The 27,842-nt window shown below is 39.1% G+C and overlaps 1 protein-coding gene across 2 annotated transcripts in view; it reads right to left on the reverse strand.

The window, feature by feature from the left end:
• LIMA1 (LIM domain and actin binding 1) overlaps positions 1-22,482 on the reverse strand; it is a 94,156-nt gene extending 71,674 nt beyond the window's left edge. For both annotated transcript variants that reach the window (XM_008704569.2, XM_040642438.1), the window contains exon 1: positions 22,363-22,482. The gene's annotated coding sequence lies outside the window, so the exon portion shown is untranslated. The remainder of the gene's footprint in view (positions 1-22,362) is intronic.
• Between the last annotated feature and the right edge of the window lie 5,360 nt (positions 22,483-27,842).

Consider the following 27,842-nt stretch of genomic DNA (forward strand, 5'->3'; position numbering starts at 1 on the left):
CCAGTTTCTGCTCCTTTGATACACCATATATTTTTTCACTCCACCTCGAATGTTATCCTTCCTCAATCTGTTCAAGACTCCAGGAAAGACGACCTCCTCAAAGAACACTTTCCTGAACTGCCCTAGTCCTGTTCCCAATCAGTATAGGTCACTCCCTTTATTTTACCATAATTTTATAAATTCTACTCAATAGAAAGATTCTTGAGACCAGGGGACAGATCTACTTTGCCTCTTGCCCTCTTGGCATCTAGTATATTGCTTTCTAAATAGAAGGAACTTTATGGATGCTTTGAATGAAATTGCATGAAGGTTTAAATTTTATCCAAAACACTATCAGTACAACAAAATGAATGCTTATTATGCAGTCTTAAGTCCAGTTGTTGAGAAAGTATGTATCATTTTTTGGAACTGTGAATTAGCAATTTTAGCTTATTCAAACTTTGACACAAACTCAAGGGATATGAAAAAAGACAGAACCAGTTAATAACTTCAAATAACTGTACATAAAAGCCTCACTACTCTATTATTCAGCAACACTGTGTTAGGCAAGTCTAACGAGTCTGTTAGAATTATCATTACTACTGTTCTTGGAAGAGTTTTAGCCCGGTCTCTGTAGAAACATGTATCCAAGACAATAAGAAAATTGTAACAATGATCAAATTCCCAGGGGTCAACAAGGATGTAGATGTTTGCATCAAGACAAAATCACTTCAGTAACATCTTGTCTCTTTTTAAAAATCTCCTTTTAAGGATATTTGTTCTTAAAAAACACTATGATGCAGGGTCAGAGTAATGAAAAGGAGGTTGTGTAATTCTGAGAAGCAATTTTACTTCAGGAAACTGCTCACCAAAGAATCAGAGCCAGTTTCACTGGACGCTTCAAAATTCACCTTTACTGATTCACACTTCACCACTCCAGAGAAAAGAAAGCACACTTAGGTATCACCTTTTCCTCCCTTCACCTATGTCTGGGGAAAAATAACTGTCATGACAGTCTACCTGAGCTCCCATTTCACCTCTGCCTCTGACTTTGCCCTCTCTACCTAAAACCATGGTCACATTTTTTTTTTTTTTTAGAGGTGGGGAGGGGCGGGGGAGAGGGAGAGAGAGAGAGAGAATCCTAAGAAGGCTACACACCCAGCATGTGAGTCCGACAGGACAGGGCTCCATCTCACAACCCTAAGATCTTCCCCAAGCCTTATCAAGAGTCAGATGCTTAACCTACTGAGCCACCCAGGAGCTCCCATGCTCACATTTCTTTCTTTTTTTTTTTTTTTAAAGATTTTATTTATTTATTTGACAGAGATAGAGACAGCCAGTGAGAGAGGGAACACAAGCAGGGGGAGTGGGAGAGGAAGAAGCAGGCTCATAGCGGAGGAGCCTGATGTGGGGCTCGATCCCATAACACCGGGATCACGCCCTGAGCCGAAGGCAGACGCTTAACCGCTGTGCCACCCAGGCGCCCCCATGCTCACATTTCTGACATGTGTGTTTGTGTATACAGATCAGAAATTTGTATATACAGATTAAAATAAATCATCCTTTTTTCTCTTAAGCCTTTCGCCCCCCTCAATATATCAGCTCGACCTTGCTCCTACCTTCACAGCCAAACCTTAGTCTCCAGATGCTCATTGTTTCCATTTCCTCATCTTCCATTCATCCCCCTGACCGCTTGGGTCTGACTTCTACTTCTATCATCCTACCGATGTTACTCTCCTAAAAATCTCTTGCTGTCAAATCCAAGGACTATGCCTTAGTTTTTATCATTCTCTGTTGTCATCTGAATTGTTGATTCAATTCTGATTCATTTCTGACATTGTATTTTCCCTTGTTTTTTCTTAACTGGAATGCTCCTGATTCCTTTCCTATCTTTCAAGCCAATTTCAATTTCACTCTCCCTCTGCTCACCTCTGTTCCTAGGCATTACCGAAGGGTCAGTTACTCTCCTCTCTCTGGGTGAGCTCAGCCACTCTCAAGTCATCAAAGGTCACTTACACCAGACGATTCCCAAAGCTTCTTGACTTCCAGCCCTAGAATTCCTACTGCATGTCCCATAAATCAACAACATAACACAGTCCAAATCACATGTGTCATCCTCTCTTATCCCTCCTCCTCGAATTAAGTTTATTTCACCACAAATAATTTTTCTCCCAAGATGAGCTGGTATGTACATTTTTGCTTTTATTAAATAAAATGAAGTATAGTATGACATAACATGCAGTACGTAGTATGATATCACATGTAGTATGAGGTACAGTATGATATCACACGAAGTATGAAGTATAGTATGATATAACATGTAGTATGAAGTACAGTATGATATCACATGAAGTATGAAGTATAGTGTGATATCACATGTAGTATGAAGCACAGTATGACATCACATGAAGTATGAAGTATAGTATGATATCACATGTAGTATGAAGTACAGTATGATATCACATGAAGTATGAAGTATAGTACGATATCACATGTAGTATGAAGCACAGTATGATATCACATGAAGTATGAAGTATAGTGTGATATCACATGTAGTATGAAGTACAGTATGATATCACATGAAGTATGAAGTATAGTATGATATCACACGTAGTATGAAGCACAGTATGAATCACATCAAGTACAGTATGAGGTACACTTTGATAGAACAACATGCGCACAAGTTCCGAAGTTAAAAAGAAGACTTACAGGCTCTTACTCTGCCCTTTCTAGTTGTGGTGACCGCTGGCAATTTGGTCACCTCTCTGAGGAGTATCCCACCACCTACCTTAGCTCGTCAAATGTTCTACACAAAATGTCTAACATTTTGAGGAAAAGGCAGAGAAGCTAAGAGTATAGGCAATTGAGCAGAATCTAGCTGTTAAAATCTCACACCACTTACTAGCTCTGTGATCTTGGGCAAGTTGTTATACTCAGTCTCAGTTTCCTCATCTGCAAATTGGGGATAAAAGAACCTACTTCATAGCTTTGTTTTGAGCATTAAAACAAGTTCCTAAACATCAAGTTTGAACACCACACCCTAGCACCTAATGAATGCTCAAAATATTTATTATTATTATTATTAATTAATAAGCATTATCTTACACACACCCTTTCTTTCACATGTGGACTTTATATAAACTTTTTCTCATATCTTTAGGCAGGCTCTCCTTATCTCTCTTAATCCCTTGCCTTTCTTATTACATATTCCTGACTCTGTCTAAAAATGCTTTAGACCCTCCCTGGCCTTATGCTGTCAGTCTCAGCTAAAATGACACTTCCTTCCAGATACCCTCCCTGACCACCCAAGCCTAGAAGATTCCTCTTAAGTCCCCAAAGTACAGACCTACCCGTGACACTGATTACATTCTTTTGTTTTGTTTAATCACACTGTATTTTACTCTCAGAACAGTGCCTGGCACATGGTGGATACTCAAATATTTGTAAGATAAAGGGAGGAATACCAGGTATTTGAAATCATTGGTTGGATTCAACTATTTTTATAGACTAGTGCTTTGGGGGGAAAAATGAAACAGCAAGCTGTGTTTATTTATTCTAAGGCAAATTATTCCAAGTTATAGGAAACCAGTGGATATAGCCATAAAAAAAATGATTTCTAGCACCAAACTCAGGTAGAAAAATACTGAACCCTATCAATACAGATTGTTTTAGTTAACTCCCTCTGTTGCCATAATTCAGGTCTTTTCTTACAAATGCTATTTCTTACAAATAACTCTTTGGCTTTTGAAACCCTTAATTTAGTAGGTCACACCTTGAATAAAATAAGAATCACCTAGGAAGTATGTTCTATTTTTTTTCAAGTTTGATATTAATTTTATTCTATTTTCGGTATAACTTTAAGTACGTAAAGGTTTATTTCCACAGGCCCCAGGAAGTGGGTAGAAGTCACAGGACAATCTCTCTTCTCACCAAGAATGTTGCATATTTTGGTAAGTGCCCTAGAGAGAAAAAACTGTAATTTACATTAGCAATGCTGTGCAAGATTCTTCTTTTTTTTTTTTTTAAGATTTTATTTATTTATTTGACAGAGAGAGAGAGAACACAAGCAGGGGGAGCGGGGCTCCATCCCAGGACCCTGGGATCATGACCTGAGCCGAAGGCAGACGTTAACCGTTAACCGACTGAACCACCCAGGCGCTCTGCTGAGCAAGATTCTTCTATAAGACTTAAAACCAGGCTGCAGTGGAGATTTTAGTCCACTGTTCAGGTGCCTGGACAGAAATCAGAAGCAGTTGAGCATGACAGGGCAAAGGAGGCAGTGGAGGACAGGCATGGAAGGAGGAAGGAATTCCAGATTCCTTGGAATACTGTATTTTCTTTTTCTTTTTTCTTTTCTTTTTTTTCCTTTCCTTATCTTTTTCTTTTCTTTTTTTCCCTTGTTTAAGTCATCTCTGTAGGAAGGTGCTGGGCAAGGATCCCACAGAAAGAAAGGGTCCAAGAATCCTTTAACTGACCTGGGTGCAGGACACTGCCACAGCAGCTGATACAGGAGAGCCTCCTCTCTCAGGTTCAGGCAGACCCAGATGGAATGCAAAATAAAAGGAATGCTTATAAGGAAACAATTTTTCTTGGAATGCTAGATGGCCAAGCTTCAGCCTTCGGTCCAGGGCAACCCCTGCCTCACTTGTCAACAGTGAAAAGTTAGTTTGGTTAGAAGAACCAGCTAGAATCACACCAGCCTCTGCTACCTTCATGCTCATTGTTGGAAAAAGACGAACTTGTGTGAACATTCTGATCTGCTGATTCCTGGCGACTGCTTGATTCTTCCCCAAACACTGTTGGTCAAATAACCTCCAAAGGCTGGAAGTCAAAACACCCCAGTCTGGTGTATGGTTCCTTAAGAATGGACTGGCGGTGTGGTTGAGGGCACCGGGAAAAGCTGCACCTTCCCGCAGAAGATCAGCTGACCTGCTCCCCTGCCCCAAATTTCAGCGTGAGGTATATTTCAGTGAGGTAGCTATGCTTCTCGAAAGGTAGAGGAAATCTAAAAAAGAACCATCTTGATACAGATTTATCCCATGGTATGAAGGAGAGGGCAAAGAACCCAGCGGCAGTTTGTTTATCCAGCAATTTCTGTCACTGTGGTGACCAACGCCTGCCCATTTCAAAGGGTCTTGAACCTCTCAGGGACTGGGAATTCACTGAAGTCACCACCTTCTGTAGGAATGAGGACCTTCATCTCAGATTTGGCACTGGCTGTCTCACAACCCAGGGAATTCTTGCTCAGGTAAACATGGCAGCCCTCTGTTTTGTTGATGGAAATGGTTGACACTTCACCCATGACCTGAACTTTGACATCCCTACTATGGATTATCTCCACAATGCGTACCACATCATTGAACACCAGACCAAGTTTCTGACAGTTACCTTCCATAATGGAGTGAATTTTGCCCTAGTTTGCAATGTCGTATTGACACACTTGTATACATAAGCCACCCGTTTCAGATCTGTGTCATCAATCACCAGGTTGGAAACGTTGTCTTGATTTTCCACAAACAAGGGAAGTTTGCTTTAAATACTGATTTCCAGGTCCCATCCCACAATTCTGACTCATTAGGTTTGGAGTAGGGCCTGGGAAGACCTCATTTTAACAGGAACCTTGAAGTTATTCTAGTGTCAGAGGTTTCCCCATCACATGTTGGAAAACACTAAAATGAAAGGGTTTAAGACCCATATGTATTCCAAGAAAAATAGAAAAACAGAAGCATAAAAGATTTTTATATTGCTTACTTTCAAATATTGCCATTCAAGGGGCGCCTGGGTGGCTCAGTGGGTTGAACATCTGACTCCTGATTTCAACTCAGGCTGTGATCTCAGGGTTGTGAGATGGAGCCCTGAGTCAGGGTCCATGCTCAGTAGGGAGTCTGCTTAAAGATTTCCTCCCTGTGCCCCTCCCTCCCTCTCTCTCACAAATAAATAAAATCTTAAAAAACAAAACAAAACAAAAAAAACCCAAAAACAAAACAAAGCAAACACAAAAAAAGCTTGCCTGCCCAGCAGGCACAAAATTACTCTGTAGACTAATGACTCATGGTAATAAAATTGTGTTCTTTTTATTCTCTTTTTTTCTCTAGCTTGATTTGTTACTGAATTTTAAGTGCTGCTTGAGAAAAGTATACAGAATTTTTAAAACGGTATCTGAGCAGAAATTCCAATTTATTTTTACCTACCACATATGAGAGCAACTAAATCTGAGATGTCAAAAGTTAAAGCAGGAAGCCAAGAGACTTGGGCTCTAATCTTTAATCTACAACTAATTAGCAGTATCATCTGCTAAGAAGTCATCTCTCAGGGCCTCAATTTCCTCTGGTGTAAAATGAAGGGGTTAAAATAGCCTAGTATTTTTCTAACTGCAGGTCTCAACTAGTGAGTTGTGAAATCAATTTTAACGGGTTGGAACCAAGACGTTTGTGCTAAAGAAAAAGAATAGAATGAAACACAAAATGTCAGGCTGCATCACACAGAGTTTAAGTATTCTTTTATAAAGCTTTTGTTTCAGTTATTTGTGTGCATATAAACTGGGTAAGAATGTAAAATATTTCTTACTGTGGGATGTGGTTAAAAAAATTATAGTCTGACAAGTATTGGCGAGGATGTAGAGAAATTGAAACGCTCATATACACTGTTGATGAGAATGTAAAATCATGCAGTTGCTTTGGAAAATAGTTGGCAGCTCCTCAGAGGGTTAAACACATCATTATCATATGATCCTGCAATTCCATTCCTAGGGGGTTACACACACACAGAGAAATGAAAAAAGAACACATGTCTACACAACAAGTTGTACAAGATCGTGTATAATACCATTATTCACAACAGCCCCAAAGTGGAAACATTCCAAATGTTCATCAACTGGGAAGCAGATAAACAAAATGTGGTCTATCCATATAAAGGTATGATATTTGGCCATGAAAAGGAATGAAGTACAGATATATGCTACAATATGGGTGAACCTTGAAAAAATTACGCCAGGTAAAAGAAACCAGTCACCAAGATCATATATCGTTATGATTTCATTTATATGAAATGTCTAGAATGGGCATACCTACGGAAATAGAAAGTAGATTGTGGTTGACTAGCCCTGGCAGGGGGTTGAAGGGGATCGACTGACTGCTAAAGGGTATGGGTTTTTTCTGGGAGGTGATGAAAGCGTCGTAAAATTGATTGTGGCGATGGTTGCACAACTCTGTGAATATATCAAAACCCACCAAGCTGCACAATTTAAATAGGTAAATTGTATGGTATACGAATATGTCAATAAAACTGTTATTTTAAAAATTATAGTTTGGAAGTCACTTAGACTAGATGACAGATGATCACTGAGGTCCCTGAGAATTCTGAGTGCACCCCCCCACCCAGGGCTCACATCACCTATTTCATATCCTGGTTATTTGGAGGCAGAGCAGGGCCATGGGAATACCCGCTGATTCCAGCCTTGAGTCCAGGGCTAACCAGATGCATGGCAGCCTCTCTGTGCTACACTTTCCTTCTACATAAAATGAGGATGACACACCTAAGCTACAGGGTGATTCTAAAAATAAAAGGAGAGAATAAATGCAAAGCAGTGCCTGGCACATTGCTTGAGGTCAGAGCCAAATCTTGTCGGTCTTTTTGGATGCCTCTGTGTCTAAGACACTGAATAAACATTATTCTACAGGTTTAGTTAACAGACTACATATACGGGCTTAGCTTAGTTTATATGTCATATTGTCTTAAGGCCTATGTCCTAAGACTCTGATTAAAATAACTCATAAACGTAACATAGTCTTCGGCCACTTGACGTTTTTAGTGCAAAATTTACTCTGTAATATTATATAATGGAGGTAGTAACACTAGTTGAAAAGAAATTAGTGGTCTCTTTAAAACACTGAAATTTTTATTTCATAATTATTAGGAAAATTACCTATCTCCTCTTCAATGTTTGTTTTAGACATGTGAGCAATTAGTTTTTGTAGCTTTTGCCCAAAAGTCAAATTATACATGAATCACTTTTATTACAAAAGTAACTAAATTGCAAAAAGGAAAAGTTCAGATATAAATGTGGGGACTTCAGGGGTGCCTGGGTGGCACAGCGGTTAAGCATCTGCCTTTGGCTCAGGGCGTGATCCTGGCGTTATGGGATCGAGCCCCACATCAGGCTCCTCTGCTGGGAGCCTGCTTCTTCCTCTCCCACTCCCCCTGCTTGTGTTCCCTCTCTCGCTGGCTGTCTCTATCTCTGTCGAATAAATAAATAAAATCTTTAAAAAAAAATGTGGGGACTTCATAAGGTTCTTGTGCAATTTGAAAATTTTCAGTATTTGATTAAGTCAATGGTTTTCAAATAGCGTTTCAGCAGCTAAGGTGGAACTCCCAAGCATCCCTCTCATCTCCGCACACCACCACCCTCTTTCACCCTCCTCCTTTCCTTTGGAGAGCCTCTCCTACGCAATTCTCAACAAGCACTCCAAATGGGGGCTGCCCATTTGTCATTGCCTTGCTTCCTTGTCAGAGTGATTGGTCAAGCAATCTTACTTCTCATAAACGATTACGTGGAAACATACAATATAAGAAACAGAAGTTTCTGCCTGGCCTTGTACGCCCCTTCCCCCAAGACAATCTGACTTGCCAAAGATAACCTCTGTCACACTGTGGAGTATAAACTTTCCGATATTGCCTATACGTGATAATAACCGCAAACACACAGCACAATAGGTCAGTCACTGTCCTAAGCATTCTACATACATTATTTTATCCACACAACTCATGAGATACTACAGTGATGCCTATTTTACAAATGAGGAAACTGTCAGGCACAGAGATGTGAATACCAACATATAAACACATACATTTTATAAAAATTAGTGATTTTATGTTAAAGGGCTATTCAGCAATTATTTGTCTCCTCCTGGACATCTTCCCACACATGAGAGGACGACATACAGGGAAGGACACAGAGATGGAGGAGGACACATGGATCTACCTCAGCTTTTCAGTACCAAATACTCTTTCACTCCAAGCTTCTGTAACTTATTTCACCCGGCCCCTGTCAGTGACTACACAGGTTGCTGTAGGTGCTTCGCAATGAAGAACAAGACTGCAATGAACATCTTTCTACTGTTGTCTACCTGGAGGTATGTGCATCTATGCTGTAAATTCCTGGAAGCAGTATTTCCAGCTTAAGAGGCCTATGCGTTAAAAAATTTTAATATGCATTCCCAAATTTTCCTCCAAAAAAGTTGCATCTATATCTGTATCTATATATTTGCTTCAATTTATATTTGAACCACTAGCTACATGAGAAAGACTATTTTCCACATCCTTGTGAATACTGAGCATGATTAATCCTTTTTATTTTTTCCAATCGGCTAGATGTGTGAAAAATGGTACATTATTGTTTTAGTTTTCATTCCTTTACTCATGGGGAATGGTTGAACACATTTTCAAATGTGTGCTGGCCCCTCAATACATTTATTTTTTGAAACATTTACTTTTTAACATCATTTATAAATTGTTTATTATCTCTACAACTTAATTACTTCTTAAAGTTGCACAAGGACTTTCTTAATATCATGTGTAACTCCTTGTACAATTCAAATTGCCTCTCACAGCAGCTGTCCTTTCCTGGTGTCTGATTCCTATCCAGATCTCATTAATATTCTTTCCAAACAGAAATGTTGCTTGACTATACAGATGAGATCGTTTCTGTAGAGTGCCCTTCTGTAGGGCACCTGCCCCTTGACTGCTCATTACTATGCCCAACAGAGCACAGTCCTGTGAGAAGCGTGACTGACACTGACAATCCGAGCATTAAGATCACTGTTTGGGCTTGTGCTTCAGCTGCTACCCTCATCTAGCCAATCTAATGCTTCTCGGTTGCACGGGGGTGGGGGCGGGGGGTAAGAGGGGTGGGGGGCGTGGAGCGGGTAGTGAGGGAGGGATTGGGGAGGGTCCTCTGAATATCTGGATCATCTTTGGAATCTGAATCTCTCATGTGGAGTCCAAATACTTCTAATTTTTCTTAAAAGACTCCCCAACGATTCCAGTGTAAAAACGGCTTTGGGAGTTTAGATTTGGTTTAATCCCAGAGTTATTGGGCCTCAGCAGGGAGGCAGACACTGGCCCGAACCACCCACCATCTAGATGGACTGTGTCAGAATCAGGTAAAAAATCTAGGCCACCTTAGCATTAAGCCTGGGGATCGGTTACTGGGCACTGGTCATACGCAAGGTAATTCATTCCATTCGATTTTACTCTCTTAGTCCTTATGATACCATGAAACAGATATCATTCTCATCTTACAGAGAAAGAAACTAAGGCTCAGAAAGGTTAAATAACTTGCTCAAGATCACACAACTAGTTAGATAGTCTGACAGACGCCAGTGTCCATGCTCCAATGACTTACTGCAAAACACCTGTTCCTGGTGTCTGGGGGTGGTCTGGGCAGTCTCATCCTAAGTATCTTGAAACTAGTTCAAAGGCCTCAGCCTGTTCCATATCTAAGCCCACTCTGTCCCTGATTCCTTCCTGCTCAAGTCGACAACTTCAGCCTACCACTTACTTATTGGGTAACGCTAGGAAAATTACTCTAAGCTTTAGTCTCATCTATCTAAAATGTTCCTTTAGCTCAGTGCTAAAATAAGTGCTTAATAAAGTGACGGTGGTAGTGGTAATAAAGATATCAAACATTGGGACACCTGGCTACCTTCGGCTCAGGTCATGATCCCAGGGTCCTCGGATGGAGTCCCGCATCAGGCTCCTTGCTCAGCAGGGAGCCTGCTTCTCCCTCTGCCTGCCGCTCCCCCTGCTTGTGCTCACGCTCTCTCTGACAAATTAAAAAAAAAATCTTTAAAAAAAATAGCAATAATTTACTGAACACTTACCGTATGTCAGATACTATTCTAATCATTTTGCATCTATAAATTTCTTAATCCTCAGAGTAACACACTTGAAATATTATTGTCCCACTTTACAGATAAAGAAACTGAGGCCCAGAAAAGTCAAATAAATGTTAATGTATTCATTTTTTAGGAGGCTGGGATGAAAATAAAATGATGTCTAGTACAGAGAATAAACCAGAAATGCCATTCTAGTGTACACTGTATTTCAGGGTCAACTTGTTTTTGTTAAATCAGCAATAAGAAAAGAGGATCTCTAATGTTATCTCTGAGAAACTGGCAATGACCACCAGGAACACCATTTCTCTGCACACAAAAATCTAAATCTCTCTCAAATCTCTCTCTTTCACTGTGTAAGGGCCACATTTTAGGTGTTCTCAATACTTCTGTGAAAACTCTAAATAGAAAATAATATATACATAACTATCAAGGTCCTACATGGCTTCTATTACTTTATTCATCAGTTTGAATATCTTATCTTCTTGCACTTTTTTTTTTTAAGATTTTATTTATTTATTCGACAGAGATAGAGACAGCCAGTGAGAGAGGGAACACAAGCAGGGGGAGTGGGAGAGGAAGAAGCAGGCTCATAGCGGAAGAGCCTGACGTGGGGCTCGATCCCAGAATGCCGGGATCACGCCCTGAGCCGAAGGCAGACGCTTAACCGCTGTGCCACCCAGGCGCCCCTCTTCTTGCACTTTTGAAACCCAAATTAGCTTTTCACATAATTGTGGTAACCTTCACATATCCTATTTGGACAGGTAAAAGAGTAACCTCCAATTACAGCCTTTAAGAACTGACTTTGGTCTAAAATTTTTAGGTCAAAAAGAACCCCCAAGAACCTACCTGATCTTTTTTTTTTTTCTTCTTTAAATTAAATATTACCCAATATACTCCATGTTTGATTCTACCTCTCTCTCAAGTCTAATTTATTATTTATTTGCTTGGTTCTTCTTCCTCCTTCCCCTGCCCAGTTGATAATTAACTTATTGTTAAGGGCAAACAGAATCCAGTGGATTGAGGTTTTTTTTTCAGTATTATTCACACATAGTAAGGAAAATCTCCATTAGTAAGTAGAAAAAACAGAAAATTATGTCAGTAACTTCAAATTTAAAGTGAAAAGTAGTGAAAGACATAGTTAATTGGAAAAAGAATGTGGAAATTTATAGTTGACTATTACAGAAAGCATAGATTTACTCTGAATAGCCTGTTTCTCCTTCAACCTTTGCACCCTTCCATGCTTTAACATCAGATGAATCAAATATCAGTGCCTGGTACAGTGCAGAGGCTCAATAAAAATCTGTCATATGAATAAAAAACAGTATTATGTTAGTTCTCAGTTGCCACCTATCTCAGCAAAGGCCTACCTACATAACTGAATGTCTACAAACCACATGCTCACACGTCTTGTCAATTACATGCTTAATTAACACAAAGTAGCTAACTAAAGAGTCTTCTTCACAATGTCAAAGCAGAAGAAATATGTATACTTGTTTTAAGAAGGCTGCTTCCGTTATGGATATAACCTCCTTATACCAGTCCTTTGTCCTTAATAATTAATTTAGTTTTCCCCAAATACAGGGCTTCTTAGTTTCACGCCTGGCCATTTTCAGGAAGGGCCTGGCTTCCATTCTTCTTATCTGAAATTTTAGATGATGTGTTTTTTTTCCCAAGGACTTGCTCAATCTGAAAAGCCAGTTCAGATCAATTTAACCAATCCCTTCGAGCATGAGGAGAATTAAAACGGGTTTACTGAAAAGTGACTCTTCTCTAGGCAAGTTCTCTAATCTCTCCTTTCTGTACAAATCTGAGAAGCTAACCCAGAACAATGCTTTAATCAAGGACAAGCATAGCTGAAGCTGGTCAAACGAAGGCTTACAAACCACAGAGCCACAGAAGTGATAAAACTTTGCTACCTAATCAATGCTATGCAGCTGATTTCTTAGTGACTAGTCACAAACATATTAATGTTAGGGTTTTAACTACGCTTTAATGTTTACCTTCTAAAAATTACATCAAATGATGATGCTGTTTTAAAAAAGGTTTTGAGAGGCATTTATTGAGTAGTGGTCTTTTAGTTGGCATGGGAAAGTCAATCAACTTCTTTGGGTCTCAGTTTCTTCAACTCAGAAGGGATGGTTGGGATGGTTGTGAGGATTCCCAATTTTTTGTTGTTTTGTTTTATTTTCTAGAGAGCGAGAGAGAGAATCTTAAGCAGACTCTACACTCAGTGCAGGGCCCGATGATGCAGGGCTCAGTCTCACCACCCTGAGACCACGACCTGAGCAGAAATCAAGAATTGGACACTTAACCGACTGAGCCACCCAGGAGCCCTGGGATGGTTGTGAAGATTAAATGAGAGAATAAAAGTAAAATACTTTAAAAACTAAAGTTGCTATAAAAACGACTGTAATTTTTAATAAAATTTCAAGCCAGTTTCAAGCAAAAAAAAAAAAAAAAAAAAAAAAAAAAAAAAAGAATTAAAGAATAAATCTACCCAGGCCTGGGTGGCTCAGTCAGTTAAGTGTCTGCCTTCAGCTCAGGTCATGATCGCAGGGTCCTGGGACTGAGCCCTGAGTCAGGCTCTGTGCTCAGCAGGGAGTCTGCTTTTCCCTCTCTCTCTGTCCCCCCCTTATGTTCTCTCTCTCTCTCAAATAAGTAAAATATTAAAAAAAAAAAAAAAGAATAAGTCTACCCAATGAAGATAAATTGGAAGAAATTAGAACTGATGATTTCAATTGTCTGGTTCAACTAGATGTTAACAAGAAACCCCTTGTCTGAAGCTGTTGCTAAAAATCTTTCAAATCAATAGGCGTGTAGTAAGTATAATGAACATAATTTCATCTTTCCTTGAGGATTCTACGTAGCTTTCTTGTTTTTCTTATAGAAAAGAAAAGCAGAAGAAAACTTTCGGTTGCTTTCTAGTTGTTCGGGATTCTAGTTTTGCCATAAGTCTTCTAGTCAGTTGGATTCCAGTTTTGCTTGCTTTTAAAAATGCAGTGAGAGCTAAAGGACTAATATTGGGCAGCAGTAACAACCCTGGAAATAGATGCTGACAGTGATAATAAACTAGTGGCCTGGATCCTGGGAACACCTTGGAAAACCTGCACTGGGACAGAACTGAATCCTGGCGATCCCAGCCTCCATTTGTCCTGCTTCCTTCAGAAATCCTCAGAGGCTGCTACCTGCTTTGAACCCTGACGGAACTACCTCAGCTGTTGTCTATTAAACAACAACAACAACAACAACAACAACAACAACAACAAAACTTTGGATTGCAAACCAAAACAAGACTTGTTAAAATGAGAAGTCTATCTTCAAAGGCTTATTCATGCATTCGGCAAATACTTATTGAGGGCTTACATGTGTCAAGCAGTGCTCTATTTGCTAAAGGCATAATGTTAAAAGTGACAGACAAGGTCTCTGCTCTCATGAAGCTTCCATTCTACTGGGGAAACAGGACAATTAAATACTGTGATTAGTGCCGTGAAGGAAATACAAAGAGAGTAACTGGAGTGGTGGTAAGAAAAGGGGCAGATGCTTTAGATAGCGGTCTGGGGAAGTCCTCTTTGGGAGAATGGCATTTGAGCTGAAACCTGAATGATGGGAGGACATAAGCAGCCAGCCAGGTGAAGAGAAGAGATGTGGGAGCTTTCAAGATGGAAGAAATAGCAAATGCAAAGGCCCTGAGGCAGGAATAAAATGGCTAGGGAGTAAATGAAAAGTATAAGATGATGACAGAGCTGAGTGGCAGACAAATGCTAAGCAGTGGTAAAAGATCTTAATTTTATTCTAAGTGTGAGGCAAAGCCAAACATTTTTATGTAACAGTGCTTACAAGAAGAGACATATTTCATATACTTTATGATATTTAATTGCCTATTATATGTATAATGGCTACTAAATAAAAAGTAATGGCAGAGTTCTCAAGCTTAGAAGACTTATAATCTTGTAAGGAAGCAATAAATCATAAATAGTGACAGTATTGAGGTAAAAAAATGAAGTAAAAATAAAGTGCTAACTGAAGACTGGGGAGGGAGCCACTGATTAAAATAGAAGACATTAGAAAAGACTTTATTTTTTAAAAGGAGCATTTTATTTGAGCTCCTAAGGAAAAAGATTTATGTAGGAGTGGGAGGAGGGAGGGAGCCTGAGGCTGTGGGAACTGCATGAGCAAAGGCACAGAGGCAGGAAGGGACAGGGTGGGTCCAGGAAACCGTGAATCACTGTGTGGCTACAATGCCAGGTGGGTGGGTGGTGATGTGAGAGATAAGCCTGGAAAAATAGGCTATCAGGGTGTGGGAGTGGGGGTCTTGAATGGCATCCAGAGAAATTTAGATCTAATTTACTTGGGCTTTGTTTCCCCTTAAGTGTGTAAATAAATCTCTTGAGGTACTTGTTAAAACTGCAGATTCCCAGGCCCCATTCCCCTAAATGTATTGATTTGTAAGCCTAGTGGGACCTGGGAACCTATTTTTCTAACCAACACCCCAGGTGATTCTAAAACAGGTAATTAAGGGAACCATACTTTGAAAACCAGTGTTCTATTTTTTTTTTTTAAATGACAACTCTGGACTAAAAGGGAAAAACTGAAGCCAATTCTAAGGACTTTAGCAAAAAAGGGGGGTATGAATTAGAACAATGACAAAGAGCCATTATTACTGTTGGGGTAGAATCAACCAAACATGGCGACTGATTAAATGTGGGAAAAGAGAAGGACTGGGGTGCCTGGGTGGCTCAGTTGGTTAAGCATCTGCCTTCAGCCCAGGTCATGATCTCAGGGTCCTGGGATCGAGTCCCACACTGGGCTCTCTGCTCAGCGGGGAGTTCTGCTTCTCCCTCTCCCTCTGCTCCTCCCCCCTCTCGTGCACACATTCTCTCTTCCTCTCTCTTAAATAAATAAATAAAATCTTTAAAAAAAAAGAAAAGAGAAGAGAAGAGAAGGACTGAAGCATTCGAGACAACTTCAAGCTTTCTCCTTAGGGAAACGAGGTGGACACAAGTGCCTGGTACATAGAGAGTATCTACATGGTGTGCCAGGTAGTTGGAAATATGGATCGGGAGCTCAGAAGCTATGCAAAGGCACTAAACATACTGCTTTGATACTCCTAGGTAAATTCAAGACAAATTAAAAAATTAATTATAAAAAATAAAAATCATAAAAATTAGAAAGGCGACTGAAGTGAATATTTAACCCAGCTTCGGATGGCAAAAGGCTTCACAACATAAAAGCAACGAAAGAAATCCCAAAGAAAAAGATCTATAGATAAGTAATAATATACACAAAATTAAAAGGCAAATAACTAAACATTTGACCACAGGGCAAAGAATAGTCTTAAAATGAAGAGCTGGGCACCTGCTGGCTCAGTTGGTTAAGTGTCTGCCTTCAGCTCAAGTCATGGATCAAGCCTTGTGTAGGGTTCCCTGCTCCGTGATAGTTCGTTTCTCCCTCTTCTTCTGCTCATGCTAGCTCTCTGGCTCTCACTCTCTCTCTCAAATAAAAATCTTTTAAAAAAATTAAAATGAAGAGTTCATACAAATGACAAAGAGAAAAACCCACTAAGTATAGCTTCTGTATAGAAAAGTGGAAGTTGTTAGGTAACTTGGCTTGCCAACTTAAACCTCTTGTCATAAAATGAGATTTGCTTTACATCCATTAGCAATGATGGGGCTTTGTGGCATAGATCAGCAGGGCTTTTATGATTTACATAACTAGGTTGCCAAGTGTCAATCTATGGGAGTGCCTCAAAAATGCCAGTCTTTGCAACTTGCATTGTTCTGAGGGCACAAACACATTGAAGGGCCTCTAGGTTCCATGAAGCCTTGCTACCCCTACGAAAATTGCCTTTACTGCATTCCAGTCTTTTTCCTTGGGCTCTATATATCTAAACGGGGTGAAAGGTTAAGGATGGGACAAAAAATAATTTCACAATGTCTAGAGAGCAGTGGTTTGTAAAGCATCCTTTCAGCAAAGAGGTTGTAGGGACTTTGGGATCAATAACCCAACCCTCCCATTTTACAGAAAAGGCCCAGAGAGGATGAATGACTTGCCCAAGATCACTGAAGTGGTTTCCATTTGGCAGTGTTGCTCCAACAATCACAAGCTCTGGCTTCTCACACCAACAGGCATTTAAAATGCCACAATTTCAACTTGTGTACATTTTCCACTTTATCACTCCACTCATTCGATTTGGCCCAATAAAAATCTGTACTCCCTTCCCCAAAGCCCAAATAAATGAAAGAACCCCAAACAAAAAGCAACATAATTAAAATGTTAAGACCCAAAAATGGGAATGGATTAACCAAAAGACAATGCACAGAAGAAATTGAAATGGAAATGAACATATGAAAAATGTTCGCTCTCACTAGTAATAAAGTACATATTAAATCACTTTTGCTTAACAAGTCAATAAAGATAAAAAACTAAGATCCAGTATTAAGAACGATGCACTCAGATGGGCACTCACAATCACTGCAGGTGAGAATGTTAATTTAATTAGTCTAATCTTTATGAAAAGCAATTTGACAGCAGGTTTAGTGTTTTTTAATTTTTATTCCCTATGACCCAGTAATTCAACTTCTGGGAATCTAACCTAAGGAAATAGTGAATGGTTTGTACAAAGATTTATGCATTAATTTATCCTCAATTTTTTCACTTGTTAATAATGTTGTAACAATTGAAATACCCAAGTACACAGTTAAATTGTAATTGTTTTCAAATAATTTTGATACCATGGAAAATTATGACATAGTGTTAAGTGAAAAAGCAGATACAAAACTGTATCTACTGTAATAGGATGAGCCAAATTACCTCTGTGTGTGTATCAAAGAAAAAAAAAAGACTGAAAGAGAATATACCAAATAGTTCTCTCTGGAACAGATTGTGGAATATTTTGCCTTCTTTATAATTTATTTTTCCTCAGGTTTTCCATAATAAGCCTATGCAATTCTTATCTTCTAAATGGGTACACATGTTTGTATGTGAAAATAAAACAAGAATTATATATATAATATGAAAAGAGGTTTAAAAAATAATCTGCCAATCACTCACATGGAGATGTTAGTTGAAGCCATGGAAATAGATCAGACTGCACAGGAAGAGAGTGTAAGAACAGGATGCTGGACCATGGCAAACACCCACACTTGAGCGGCAAAAAGACTGTGAGTTAGTGAAGGGGCATGGGAGGAAGTGTTAGATTAGAAGATGGACAACCGAGTAAAGTCATGCCAAGAAAGCCAAATAAAAGAAAGAACCAAGAAAGTTGCTCACTTGGTCAAATGTTGCCAAGTGGTAAGGAGGAGGACAGTGACAGGGCCATTACAGGGAAATCACTGGGTACAATGCAAGGGCAGACAGGTTTCCTCTATTGCTGGAGGTGGAAGCCAAATCTGAAAATTACCTATTCAGTGAAACTGACTATGAGGAAAAGAAGTCCTGGGCCATTTGCTTAAATTTCAGTTTATGGGGAAAAAAAGACTGTGGAAATCTAAAACCAAGTACAAGTATATCAGAATTACTAATCTATGGGTAATGAACCAAAAATTGGCAAGAAAAAAACATGTTTGAAGGATAGTAAAGTTAGCTCTGTTATAGGATAAATTAGAGAAAAAATGGCTCCACACTTGTCATCAGAAGTACAAAAAGTAAATCTTTCTAAAAGGGTGGGGGTATCTGGCTGGATCAGTTGGTAGAGCATGCGACTCTTGATCTCAGGGTTGTGAGTTTGAGCCCCATGTTCGGTGGAGAGATTACTTAAAACAAAATTTTTCTTTTAAAAACACAAGAAGTTGCATCCTTTTTCTCTTAAAGATGGAAGTTCTTAGTTTCATTGTAGCATTATGAAGAAATTCTTTATAAGAAAATAAAATGAATGTAATATATCATGGTATCTTGTTAACTTCTCATGGCTGCACATATGAAGTCTCTAGAAACATTTTCAAGTTTAAAGAAATCATTTGACATGCTAAATAATGGATTGCTTGTTGGGTCAAATCTTGTCCTTTTAATAAAAAGAGATCTGCATTTGCACAATAATTTGACTGAGTCTCAAGGACTTTGCATCCAGCCACACAATAAACATAGCAGTATGTTCCTACCAAGCATACCATTTACCATAGAATCTCAATTCCACAATCATTAAGTAAGAAACTACTCAATTTACAACCACTCATTTGTTACTAAAGAACCTTGAGAGTCTGTGTTAAGTAATTTAACATCACCTGGAGATTACTGTTCACAATCCAAAATAAAGTACTTTAACTTCCTATCACAAAACACGCAGTGAAAGACCATAGTAACCTTAAGAAAAAACAAGTTTTTTCTTATGGAAATTCCTGACAAGTAAAAAATTTTCCTACCTGCAGAAAGAGTACAATTCCAATCTAAATAAAAGTCGCCTATTTCTGAGAGTATGGAATTAAGAACGCCTGAAAACTAGTTTCGTTGTCAACAGAAACAGTGACAAATTCTCCCAATTTGTGGCTCGGTGGCTTTTCATGGCAAAGATGTCTAATGATCTCCTATACTCTCAATCTTCTTTTGTGTCTGGGTGTATATGTCTTTGATGAACCTTTCTAGTACAGAAGCCCTAAGTTAACTACAGTTGATTGTTGAAAAATATCAGAGGAAAAGTCACAAATTTGAAACCCTATGAAGAATGATCATTAAAATTGCACTTGGAAACATTTTAAGGAAACAACATAATCATTGTAGATACCCAAAATACATGCAAATACTGACTGCCTTTCCAAAAATTCCCAGTGGACACCACTTTCCTAAGGTGTAAGCAGAAAGAAAAGAGGTAAGTAATAAAAAAAAAAATAAATAAAATAAAAAAAAAAAAAAAAAAAAAAAAAAAAAAAGAAAAGAGGTAAGTAATGTCAAAGAAATGTGTTCATCAAGTACCATGGCTCAAATTACAAAATGAGACAACCACCATCTGTTTCATTAACTCAGAATCTCCATTTAAACAAACAGGGGCGCCTAGGTGGCTTAGTCAGTTGAGCATCCGACTCTTGGTCTCAGCTCAGGTCTTGATCTCAGGGTTGTGAATTAGAGCCCAGCACTGGGCTCCATGCTGGGCATAGAGCCTATATATAAACAAACAAACAAATAAATACATAAGAAAAATGAAAAACACAATCACATAGAAGGGACCGTGTCATGTTTATCCTTTGTAAACTAGATCATTGGCACACATTAATAAACACATTAATAAAAACCTGCAGTTACATGAAGAGTGCTTAAGACTACCACAGACTTCAGATCATCAAAACTGCAAAGAATCTTCAAACACTCTGACCCTTTCCTCCTTCACTCATTTACCCATCCTGTCCTCACTTCAAAAAAAAAGAGACATTTTGAAGTCACCTTAGAAAGAAAAAGTATCCTCTGTCATCAAGATGTGCTGTTAAAGAACTGTTTTCACTTCTAAAGCTTTCTTTTCTTAGAATTATTAGAAGGTTGAAAGTTGGCCCACCTTAAACCGGAATCTGGAACAAAACTTGAAGGTACCAAGTTAAACAAAGTTGCACAATGAAGCAATTTTACAAAATGGCACTGTTTTCCTGATGTTGCCAATACACTATTCTATTTCCAGAAGCTCTACAGTTCAGGGACTACATGATAACAACTTTGAGGCCCAATACAGAACAGTGAAAAACAGCTCCACCAACTATTTACTGAACTGACACAAAATTAGGGACAGGTCCTTATCCCATCTTCAAAAGGCCATACCACTGGCAAAAAACAAACAAACAAACAAACAAACAAACAAAAAAACACAAAAAACAAAACAAAAAAACGTAAAAAATATGAGCCATACAAATATATGAAGAAAATAATTCACCATTACTCAAAGTTTTTTGTTATTCTTGTTTATTTTGTTTTTAAGAAAAAGTAGAAGAAAGGTCTCCCCTCCCTTTTTCTTAGTAGGCTCCATGCCCAGTGTGGAGCCCAGTGTGGGGCCCAAACCTGACCCTGCGATCAAGACCCCAGCACAGATCGAGTCGGGTGCTCAACCGGCTGAACCACCCTGGCACCCCAAAGAGGGACATTTTTTAAAACTCTATTTTCTATGCTTCTACAACACTCTGGGCTGAAGTCTAGTACAGCACTGATCTCACCAGACCTGGAGTTGTAGTTGCTGATTCTGCCTAGCCCATTTGATTTTAAATAAGCTTTTTTAGAGTCAGGCTGTTCGAAACTTTGAATCCATAATAGGACTGACAAAACAAGAGGCACTCAATAAATGTTTTATCCAGAAAATGAAATAAGTTCCTAAAGTAATTACCTAATACCATATTATGTACTCTTCCGTCAATGCAAAACAAGGAAATATATGTGCATGCAAAACTTTTTTTTTTTAACCTTCTTTCCTGCTAATTCTATAACTTTCTGAAGGTCTACCTAAGACACAATCATCCCTCATCCAGGCTGTAACTCCACAGAAACTTAGAAAATGCTTGTTGAGGGTCATCTTCTTTTGTGTCTACATCAGACCTCAGAAGAAAGTGTTATTTCATGGTTCCTAAAATATTTATCATTTGTGAATAGTATTAGTAACCATGAGGATAAGAAGTATTCTGTTTAACCACTTAAATCAACAGCAAAAGAAAGAATACTTAATGCAAAAGACCTCTCCCCTAAAGGGGTATTGTCTTAAGGCTGATAACTCCCTACATACCTTCGACTAACTGGACAAGCCAAGTCAGTAGAACCATCTGGATTAGGCAGATTTTTGAAAGCTGGAATTAGGTGAAAGACAATAGTAGTTCAAATATCTCTTACCAGGATCAGCTAAACTCGTTGTTGTAAGCACCAGTAAGGAGGCAAGGAAGGACGCCAGATGGTTGGCTCCTAGCACCTACAACTTCAAGCTTAGTAGGTGTAGCCACGAGTGTACAGTTACCTTATATTAACACCTACGTATGCTGGTTACAGGTGACAGTGATATATACACGACAGCGATTCGAGGATGACACACCCAACTGCAAGGACTGCTATATTCTCAACATGCCTCAAAGGGCTGTAAGTGTCTTAGAGTTCAGTTGGCAGAATGGAAGGTGGGAAAAATCGAAGACGGAGGCAATGGCTTTAAATGAAGATGGGAAAAGAGCAGTTGAATATCAGAATTATTTCCCTAGGAGACTATTTTGAATTTTTATGAACTGCCGCCTTCCTCCACCACACCAAAAAGGTATATAGTTAGAAAGCAGTGTTTCCGATGGAAGAGGTGGTCCTATCAGCTCCCGCCCTCAGGCAGCAAAGGTTCGGCCCTACATAATTACTCCCAAGCCCAGCGCAGTACCCAGAAGTGAGGAAAGAGCAGAGGATCAGCGGTTCCTCTACTCTCTCTCGCGCGGAGGAGGGGTTCACGCTCCCTGTGCTCCCCCTGCCCCAGAAGTCGCTGGAGAAAGAAACTGTGGAGGGAAGCCGGGGTTTCGCGCACTCTCCGGCTGTGGAGGATGTGGAGAGAGAAGGCGCTTACCTGGCTAAAATCGGTCTTTCCTCTGTGCTTGCTACCAGCCCTGCCACGGGTCCCAGGCGCTCTGGCTCGCGCACCTGTCGCGACCCAGCTGCAACACCTACAGCTCCTGCGGCCCCGCCCCGGTCCGGCTCAGAGCCCCGCCCCGCCCCGCCCCGCCCCCCGCTGCGGGGGCGCGCACGCCCGCCGGCCTCCCGTGCGGCCTCTGGGCGGGCGTGCGCGCCGCCGGCTGCGTGCCCTGCGTTCTCGGCTGCTCGGGTTGCTCCGCCGCGCGCAGCGTTTGGCGTCGTGAGAGGCGTGGCCGCTTTTCCAAGGGGTTGCTTCTAGCTGCGCGCTTCTCTGTGAGGGAGCCACGGTCCTTTAATGAAACCTTGAGCTTTGTGCTTCTCTACTTTGGCCTTAACTCTGAGCCAGAATTTCCGCAGTTTGACTCAGGAGCGACTGGGCCGTTTGACCTAGGTTCAACTGTAGGTCAGTCCCCAACCAGGTTCCTGGTGCTTTCGGGGTAAGTTTTGTGCAGAGAGGTGTTTTAGAGGAGGCTGTGTGGTGTAGTGGAAAGAGCTACGAATGAATCCTGTCTGTACCGCTTGGCGTTCATCAGGTCGCTTCACCTCACAAGGGCTGTGTTTGTAAAAGTGAAGTGGTTGGACAGGGCAGATCTAGTTCTCCAACAGCTCTAACCGTTATTATTCCTACACTTAGAATTGGAGCTGTGTGAAAGATTGAGTACGTCAAGAGGCCTACCAGTTGGCCGTCCTGTCCCCAAATTCTTGCCCCAGTTCCGTGAGGCAGCATGAGTACCCTCTGATAGTGTCCTTCCTTTACCTGCACCGCAAATGTAGTAAGGTTTCAGATCACAAGTTTTCTGAAGGTTTTTGGAGTTCACGTAGCTTGGTAAGTACTCCAAGGGGCTTGTGGTACTAAATGCCTATACTTACACTTCCTGAAGCAATTAAGGAAAATATTTAATAAGAGAAATTTCCAACAGCAGATGGATAGACCAATCTGTTCCCTTCTTCCTTCAAATACCAGCCTAGAGTGATTTCTGAATAGGTACCAAGCATCAAAACTAGCAAAACTGGCCGAAAGCATGGGATTGTAAAAGTATCAATATGGGATGGTACTCCAGAAAATGCATTCCCTTGCAGGCTTAGTTTCCTCAATAGATGTCACAAACACACACTCAATTTGTAAAAAATCAGGCCAATAAAGGCCCTTATTCTTCACCAAGAAGGCTAAGAAGCCTAACCTGGGTCCAAGTTTTAGACCTACGTTGAATCTTGACACAGCCGCTTACCAACTAGGCAAATTACTCCAAAATTCTCCCTTAGTGTCCTTTTGAAAATAGAGCTAGTAGTACCTCACAGCTGACTTTTACCAGTTTGCAAGGCTGATTGTTAAGTTTGGGGGATTTTATGAGCCAGTTGTTAAACATAACAACTGTAAAAATCAAAATTGTATAAATTTATAATTAAATATGTTAAAACCAGATAATGAATACTCAAAACTCATCACTTTTTTAAAATTTAATTTTACTAAAAACTCTGCCCCTGAGGTTGTGTATTTTATCTGTATGATGGGAATATATGCATCTCTTCCCAGCTCTGGTCAGAGAAATCATATTTGTAGTTTGAAATTGGCTGCAATAGGAATATTTACACCGTGGAAGTTGGCAAATGCTACAAATAAGGGTTTGGTTTATTGTTTTGTTGATTTTCCAGGCCCAGGTATCTCCAACTTCTTTTGTAAACTCATAGTAAATATTTTAGGCTTTCTAGTACATATGGTCTTTGTCACAACGACTCAACTCTTACATTAAAATTGGGTGTGGCCATGTTCCAGTAAAGCTTTATTTACAAAACAGTCAGTAGGCTGGTAGAGAAAATGTTGATAATGCAGAATTAAACTTAACAGTGTATCACATTCCTGGCCTTGACATTGTGAACAGCACAAAAAATTGAGGAAGTATTCTTTCAGTATTCAAAAATTGTTATCCAATTCAGCAAAGAAGTTGCTAATGTCTTTGATAAATGAGTGAAGTTCCAACATACCTCTTTGCTATTTTACTTTCGCGTTACTGGTTAACTTAAGTGAAAATATCAACCAACATCCATGTTTGAGTTACACCTCTTTGACAGCGATGTGAGCATTTTTTTGCTGAATCAAATTGTAATCAACCATTTGTTCATAGTCTGATTTTGTGAAGTATTGTTGGAAAAAGAGTGAATCAAAACTGATGGTTTTTCTAGAAATAGCAGGTCACACAAAGTATAGACATAGGCCAAAAAGCAAAGTAAGTATTTTAGTTTAAAATCCTGCCAAAGATTCCACCAAAAAACCTGTGAGAACTAATAAATGAATTCAATAAAGTTGTAGAATACAAAATCAATACACAAAAATCTGTTCTCAACACTAATAACAAACTATCAGAGAAATAAAAGAATCTCATTTACAATTTCATCAAAAAGAACAAAATACCTACAATAAATTTAACCAAGAAGGTGAAAGATCTGTATATTGAAAACTACAAGACATTAATGAAAGAAATCGAAGAGGACACAAATGGAAAGATATTCTGTACTTATGGATTGGAAGAATCAATATTATTAAAATGTTCTTACTACCCAAAGCAATCCATGATTGGGTGCAATCCCTATCAAAATTTCAATGGCATGTCTCAAAGAAATAGAACAAATAATCCTAAAATTTGTATGGAACCACAAAAAAACCCAAATAGCCAAAGCAATCTTGAGGAAGAAGAACAAAGCTGGAGGTATGCACCCTGATTTTAAACTATAAAACATTTACTATATTATATTTAAAATAGTATGGTATTGGTATAAAAACAGACACATAGATCAATGGAACAGAACAGAGAGCCCGGGAATAAACCCAATCATATATAGCCAGTCAATTTACAACAAAGAAGTCAAGGGACGCCTGGGTGGCTCAGTGGTTGGGCGTCTGCTTTTGGCTCAGGTTGTGATCCCAGCATCCTGGAATGGAGCCCCAAATGCCCCAAATCGGGCTCCCTGCTCAGTGGGGAGTCTGCTTCTTCCTCTGCCCCTGGCCCTGCTTGTGCTCTCTCAATCTCTCTCTCTCTCTCCCTCCCTCTCTCTCAAATAAATAAATAAAATCTTAAAAAAAAAAAAAAACACCAAAAGAGTCAAGAATACATAATGAGCAAAGGATAGTTTTTTCAATAAATGGTGTTGGGAAAACTTGACAGCCACATGGGAAAGAATGAAACTCTACCACTATTTTATACCATACACAAAAATTAACTCAAAATGGATTAAAGACCTGAACATAAGACTTGAAACCATAAAACTCATAGAGAAAAACAGAGGCAGTAAGCTCCCTGACATAGATCTTGGCAATATATATTTTTTTAAAGATTTTACTTATTTATTTGAGAGAGGGTGCTCCTGAAAGAGCTTGAGATGGGGGGAGGGGCAGAGGAAGGGAGGGGAGGGAGAGGATATTCAGATCTTCTGCCTATTTTTTAATACTTTTTAAAAAGATTTTATTTGAGAGAGAGATTGAGAAAGTAGGGGGCAAGGGGCTGAGGGAGAGGGAGAAGCAGTCTCCCCACTGAGCAGGGAGCCCAATGCAGGGCTCAATCCCAGGACCCTAGGATCATGACCTGACCTGAAGGCGGAGGCTTAACCAACTCAGCCGCCCAGGTGCCCTTTGGCAATATTTTTTTGAATATGATACCAAAAGCAAAGCAACAAAAGCAAAAGTAAGTAAGTGGGACTACATCGTACTAAAATTTTCTCCAAGCATAGGAAACCATCAACAAAATGGAAAGTCAACCTACTGAATGGGAGAAAATATTTGCAAATTAAGTATCTGATAAGACCTAATATCCAAAATATATAAAGAGCTCATAAAATAGCAAACAAGCAAACAATCCAGTTTAAAAATAGGCAGAATGGGGCACCTGAGTGACTCAGTTGGTTAAATGTACAACTCTTGATTTGGGCTCAGGTCATGATCTTGGGTTCCTGGGATCGAGCCCCATATCAGACCTGCTCAGTGAGGGGTCTGCTTGAGATTCTGTCCCTCTCTCTCTGCCCTCCCTCAAATAAAAAAATAAAATCTTAAAAAAATTATAAAAAATAGATCTGAATAAACATTTTTCCAAAAGGACATGCTTAAAAAGGTACTTAATGTCATTAATCATAGGAGATGCAAATCAAAACCACAATGAGACATCATTTCACACCTGTTAGAATGGCTATTATCAAAAATACAAGAAATAACAAAAGTTTGCAAGGATGTGGAGAAAAGGGAACCATTGTGCACTGATGATGGGAATGTAAATTGGTGCAGCTACTCTGGCAAACAGTATGATATTCTTCAAAATATTAAAAATCGAACTACCATATGATCCAGTAATTCCACTTCTGTGTATGTACCCAAACAAGACACGAACACTAACTCAGAAAGATCCCCATGTTCATTGCAGCATTATTTGCAATAGCTAAGATATGGAAACAATTTAAGTGTCCACCAATGAATTAATGGATAAAGAAATCATGAATATATGAAATATATTTTATATAATGCAATATTATTATTCAGCCATAAAAAAGAATAAAATCTTGCCATTTGAGACAACATAGGTGGATCTTGAGGTCATTATGCTAAGTGAAATAAGTCAAAGAATGACAAATACAGTATGATTTCTTATACAGAATTTTTAAAAAACAACAACAACAACAAAAGAAGCTGATAGATACAGAAAAGAAATTGGTGGTTGCTAGAGGTGAGAAGTAAGAGAAATGGGTGAAGGGGGTCAAAGGCTAAAATACAAAAATGTAGTAGTTGAGGGGTGCCTGGCTGGCTCAGTTGGTAAAGTATGCTACTGGATCTTAAGGTCTTGAGTTCAAGCCCCACACTGGACATAGAGATTCTTGGGGAAAAAATGTAGTTGATATAAAAGATATAGAAATTTTGAATTGTATTCAAAATGTTGACTATATATATATATGTTTATGTGTATGCTAATGTATATAACAGGTATATTATATGTAATATATTAAAACACTGCTGCATACCTATTATTCCTATTATATACCTATTATTTCTATATACCTACTATTTCATAATAATGAAAGTAAAATAGCACATTCTAAATCTTTAAGATGAAACTAAATATTAGCATATTCTTAGAAATTCACATTAAAATATTTAAAACCAAAAGCCAAGCAAATTATCTATGACTTATTTTTACCCAGCTCCATTAATAAGTAGGGTAAAAAAATACTGATTTAGCTAATTACAATGTTGTAAAAAAATTTTTTTCTTAAGTGAAATTTATGCTTTTTCCAAAGGCACATTAAAATTATTAACAAAAATTTTGTATTAACTCCCAAGTTGTATTCTGAATTTTCCTAAGATAACAAAATTATTTTTCGAATTCTGATCCCTAAAATGCCAAGTTAACAGAGTGACTTATTTTTTTAAATCTGAAG

This window comes from Ursus maritimus, unplaced genomic scaffold (genome assembly GCF_017311325.1).
Source record: "Ursus maritimus isolate PB19 unplaced genomic scaffold, ASM1731132v1 scaffold_26, whole genome shotgun sequence".
Taxonomy (NCBI): Eukaryota; Metazoa; Chordata; class Mammalia; order Carnivora; family Ursidae; genus Ursus; species Ursus maritimus.